The sequence below is a fragment of the Vigna unguiculata genome, chromosome 6 (genome assembly GCF_037176805.1).
Source record: "Vigna unguiculata cultivar grain cowpea cultivar isolate G323 ecotype 2 chromosome 6, ASM3717680v1, whole genome shotgun sequence".
Taxonomy (NCBI): domain Eukaryota; kingdom Viridiplantae; phylum Streptophyta; class Magnoliopsida; order Fabales; family Fabaceae; genus Vigna; species Vigna unguiculata.
In genome coordinates, this window is record NC_140797.1 from 975,776 (window position 1) to 980,775 (window position 5,000).

Sequence of the window (5,000 nt, forward strand, 5' to 3'; positions counted from 1 at the left end):
GCACCACGGAATAGCTAAATGGCTTGGTGGGGAGTTTTGTGAAAAAATGAAATTCGTGGTTTTTGAGATGTGAGGGTTGGAATGGCCTCCAAATGCCCCCAAATGAATACCATGAAAGTCTTGGTGCACAAAAGTTTTGAGTTGGTTGGGTTTTGCACATGGGCAAGGTTGTCGGTGCACCACGGCATAGCTAAATGGCTTGGTGGGGAGTTTTGTGAAAAAATGAAATTCGTGGTTTTTGAGATGTGAGGGTGGGAATGGCCTCCAAATGCCCCCAAATGAATACCATGAAAGTCTTGGTGCACGAAAGTTTTGAGTTGGTTGGGTTTTGCACATGGGCAAGGTTGTCGGTGCACCACGGCATAGCTAAATGGCTTGGTGGGGAGTTTTGTGAAAAAATGAAATTCGTGGTTTTTGAGATGTGAGGGTTGGAATGGCCTCCAAATGCCCCCAAATGAATACCATGAAAGTCTTGGTGCACGAAAGTTTTGAGTTGGTTGGGTTTTGCACATGGGCAAGGTTGTCGGTGCACCACGGCATAGCTAAATGGCTTGGTGGGGAGATTTGTGAAAAAATGAAATTCGTGGTTTTTGAGATGTGAGGGTTGGAAAGGCCTCCAAATGCCCCCAAATGAATACCATGAAATTCTTGGTGCACGAAAGTTTTGAGTTGGTTGGGTTTTACACATGGGCAAGGTTGTCGGTGCACCACGGCATAGCTAAATGGCTTGGTGGGGAGTTTTGTGAAAAAATGAAATTCGTGGTTTTTGAGATGTGAGGGTTGGAAAGGCCTCCAAATGCCCCCAAATGAATACCATGAAAGTCTTGGTGCACGAAAGTTTTGAGTTGGTTGGGTTTTGCACATGGCCAAGTTGGTCGGTGCACCACGGCATAGCTAAATGGCTTGGTGGGGAGTTTTGTGAAAAAATGAAATTCGTGGTTTTTGAGATGTGAGGGTTGGAATGGCCTCCAAATGCCCCCAAATGAATACCATGAAAGTCTTGGTGCACGAAAGTTTTGAGTTGGTTGGGTTTTGCACATGGCCAAGGTTGGCGGTGCACCACGGCATAGCTAAATGGCTTGGTGGGGAGTTTTGTGAAAAAATGAAATTCGTGGTTTTTGAGATGTGAGGGTTGGAATGGCCTCCAAATGCCCCCAAATGAATACCATGAAAGTCTTGGTGCACAAAAGTTTTGAGTTGGTTGGGTTTTGCACATGGGCAAGGTTGTCGGTGCACCACGGCATAGCTAAATGGCTTGGTGGGGAGTTTTGTGAAAAAATGAAATTCGTGGTTTTTGAGATGTGAGGGTGGGAATGGCCTCCAAATGCCCCCAAATGAATACCATGAAAGTCTTGGTGCACGAAAGTTTTGAGTTGGTTGGGTTTTGGACATGGGCAAGGTTGTCGGTGCACCACGGCATAGCTAAATGGCTTGGTGGGGAGTTTTGTGAAAAAATGAAATTCGTGGTTTTTGAGATGTGAGGGTTGGAATGGCCTCCAAATGCCCCCAAATGAATACCATGAAAGTCTTGGTGCACGAAAGTTTTGAGTTGGTTGGGTTTTGCACATGGGCAAGGTTGTCGGTGCACCACGGCATAGCTAAATGGCTTGGTGGGGAGATTTGTGAAAAAATGAAATTCGTGGTTTTTGAGATGTGAGGGTTGGAAAGGCCTCCAAATGCCCCCAAATGAATACCATGAAATTCTTGGTGCACGAAAGTTTTGAGTTGGTTGGGTTTTACACATGGGCAAGGTTGTCGGTGCACCACGGCATAGCTAAATGGCTTGGTGGGGAGTTTTGTGAAAAAATGAAATTCGTGGTTTTTGAGTTGTGAGGGTTGGAAAGGCCTCCAAATGCCCCCAAATGAATACCATGAAAGTCTTGGTGCACGAAAGTTTTGAGTTGGTTGGGTTTTGCACATGGCCAAGTTGGTCGGTGCACCACGGCATAGCTAAATGGCTTGGTGGGGAGTTTTGTGAAAAAATGAAATTCGTGGTTTTTGAGATGTGAGGGTTGGAATGGCCTCCAAATGCCCCCAAATGAATACCATGAAAGTCTTGGTGCACGAAAGTTTTGAGTTGGTTGGGTTTTGCACATGGCCAAGGTTGGCGGTGCACCACGGCATAGCTAAATGGCTTGGTGGGGAGTTTTGTGAAAAAATGAAATTCGTGGTTTTTGAGATGTGAGGGTTGGAATGGCCTCCAAATGCCCCCAAATGAATACCATGAAAGTCTTGGTGCACAAAAGTTTTGAGTTGGTTGGGTTTTGCACATGGGCAAGGTTGTCGGTGCACCACGGCATAGCTAAATGGCTTGGTGGGGAGTTTTGTGAAAAAATGAAATTCGTGGTTTTTGAGATGTGAGGGTGGGAATGGCCTCCAAATGCCCCCAAATGAATACCATGAAAGTCTTGGTGCACGAAAGTTTTGAGTTGGTTGGGTTTTGCACATGGGCAAGGTTGTCGGTGCACCACGGCATAGCTAAATGGCTTGGTGGGGAGTTTTGTGAAAAAATGAAATTCGTGGTTTTTGAGATGTGAGGGTTGGAATGGCCTCCAAATGCCCCCAAATGAATACCATTGAAGTCTTGGTGCACGAAAGTTTTGAGTTGGTTGGGTTTTGCACATGGGCAAGGTTGTCGGTGCACCACGGCATAGCTAAATGGCTTGGTGGGGAGATTTGTGAAAAAATGAAATTCGTGGTTTTTGAGATGTGAGGGTTGGAAAGGCCTCCAAATGCCCCCAAATGAATACCATGAAATTCTTGGTGCACGAAAGTTTTGAGTTCGGAGGGTTTTGCACATGGCCAATGTTGGCGGTGCACCGCGGCATAGCTAGAAGGCTTGGTGGGGAGTTTTGTGAAAAAATGAAATTCGTGGTTTTTGAGATGTGAGGGTTGGAAATGCCTCCAAATGTCCCCAAATGAATACCATGAAATTCTTGGTGCACGAAAGTTTTGAGTTCGGAGGGTTTTGCACATGGCCAATGTTGGCGGTGCACCGCGGCATAGCTAGAAGGCTTGGTGGGGAGTTTTGTGAAAAAATGAAATTCGTGGTTTTTGAGATGTGAGGGTTGGAAAGGCCTCCAAATTTCCCCAAATGAGTACTGTAAAAGTGTTGGTGCACAAAAGTTTTGAATTGGATGCATTTTGCACTTGGCCAAGTTGGTCGGTGCACCGCGACTAGATAGCTTGGTGCCAAAATTTGTCAAATTTAAGACCTTGGCCAAACTGAATGAAATTTTGTGGGGAGGTTCCTGATATTTTTTAGTGGTGGACTGGAAAAAATGAGGTCGAAATTCGAAGTCTACATGTGCTTTTCTATTTTTCCCGATTTTACACATACCCGGTAAGTAAAAAAAATAAAAAAAATAGTTCCCCTTCGAGAAAAATTATGAAATTTGGTGAGCAAGGAGATACCATTATTCTACGAATTACTGCAAAAAATCGCATCAAAATTCGAAGTGTAGCCCGAGATATGGACTTATGTCTGCTCAAAAAAAGTGTATCTACTTGTACAATTTTGCCTTTTGCATATTAACCTCTTATAGGGGGGGAGTGCTCCTTGAGCCGGCCAGCTCCACACTGGCAGGTTTTAAAGGGAGCTTGATGAGGCCTCCCCCCTCACGTGGTGCGTGCGTTAGCATGTTTATCATGGCACAACTAGCCTCTTCATAGTTGTTGATCTTTATTAATACCAACACACGGTCGTCACTGATCGTTGGTTAGCTCGGCAGCTAGTCCCTCGGATATTGTGGAAAGTTATTTTCATGCCTAGCGATGCTTGACCATGCGTCACTTGATGTTTCCATTTGCTTGCTTGCCCATGGTAGGTGGGGGGTGGACCGTCTTGTGGTGTGGTGTCTTGCGAACGTGAGGGTGTGTGAGTTGTAATCGAGATGCACTTGCTGGCTGGCTCCATGCCTTGCGTATCGAACGGTCAAGCATGCATCTCTTCCATTTTCACCCGTTGCCTTGGGTGATATTGGTTGATCAGTCCCTGTGTTGCCTACCCACTAGACGGTACTTCTGTGGTTGCTTCGAATTCTATCTTTCCATCACGAAGAGGTGTTGGAGGATCCTAATGTCACGCACGTGTTCCATCTAGTGAAACATCTCAGTGATGCACGTGTTGTGGCTAGTTCTTTTGGATGCGGTGCATTATATGAACTCGGGTTTACTTTAGCGACCCAGTTAACATAATTCGGTTGTGTCCCTTGATTGAGACGTTGTCCTTGAACTTGTTGTGAGCAATATCGTTCTTCCACAACCCGTCGTCTTGAGTGCGATGGAAGGCAAATAAGATGTGCTTTGGCATGTCATGCACGTACTCGATTGCGGGAAGTGTGAGAAAGTGTTGTTGACAACCCGTGGGAAATGGAATGTGGCAAATCGTGATGAGCTCTTCGTGGATCTGCGAAGAAGACGACCTTTGGGCCTGTTGGAAACGAGGGAGGCGATGTTGAACTGCGAAGAAGATGGACTTTTGGGTTGTTTGAATCAATGGGAGGCCACGCGAGAACTCCGAATACTATGGACTCTTGGGTTGTTGGAAGCAACGGGAGGCCCCGCTAGAACTCCGAATACTACGGACTCTTGGGTTGTTGGAAGCAAGGGGAGGCCCCGCTAGAACTCCGAATACTATGGACTCTTGGGTTGTTGGAAGCAAGGGGAGGTCCCGCTAGAACTCCGAATACTACGGACTCTTGGGTTGTTGGAAGCAAGGGGAGGCCCCGCTAGAACTCCGAATACTATGGACTCTTGGGTTGTTGGAAGCAAGGGGAGGCCCCGCTAGAACTCCGAATACTATGGACTCTTGGGTTGTTGGCAACGACAACTTGGGGGGATGACACTGGAAAAGAGTGAACTAGGCCAAACTGCGAACAAGGCAACTTGGGGGGATGACACTGGAAAAGAGTGAACTAGGCCAAACTGCGAACAAGGCAACTTGGGGGGATGATGCTGGAAAAGAGTGAACTAGACCGAACTGCGAACAAGGCAACTTG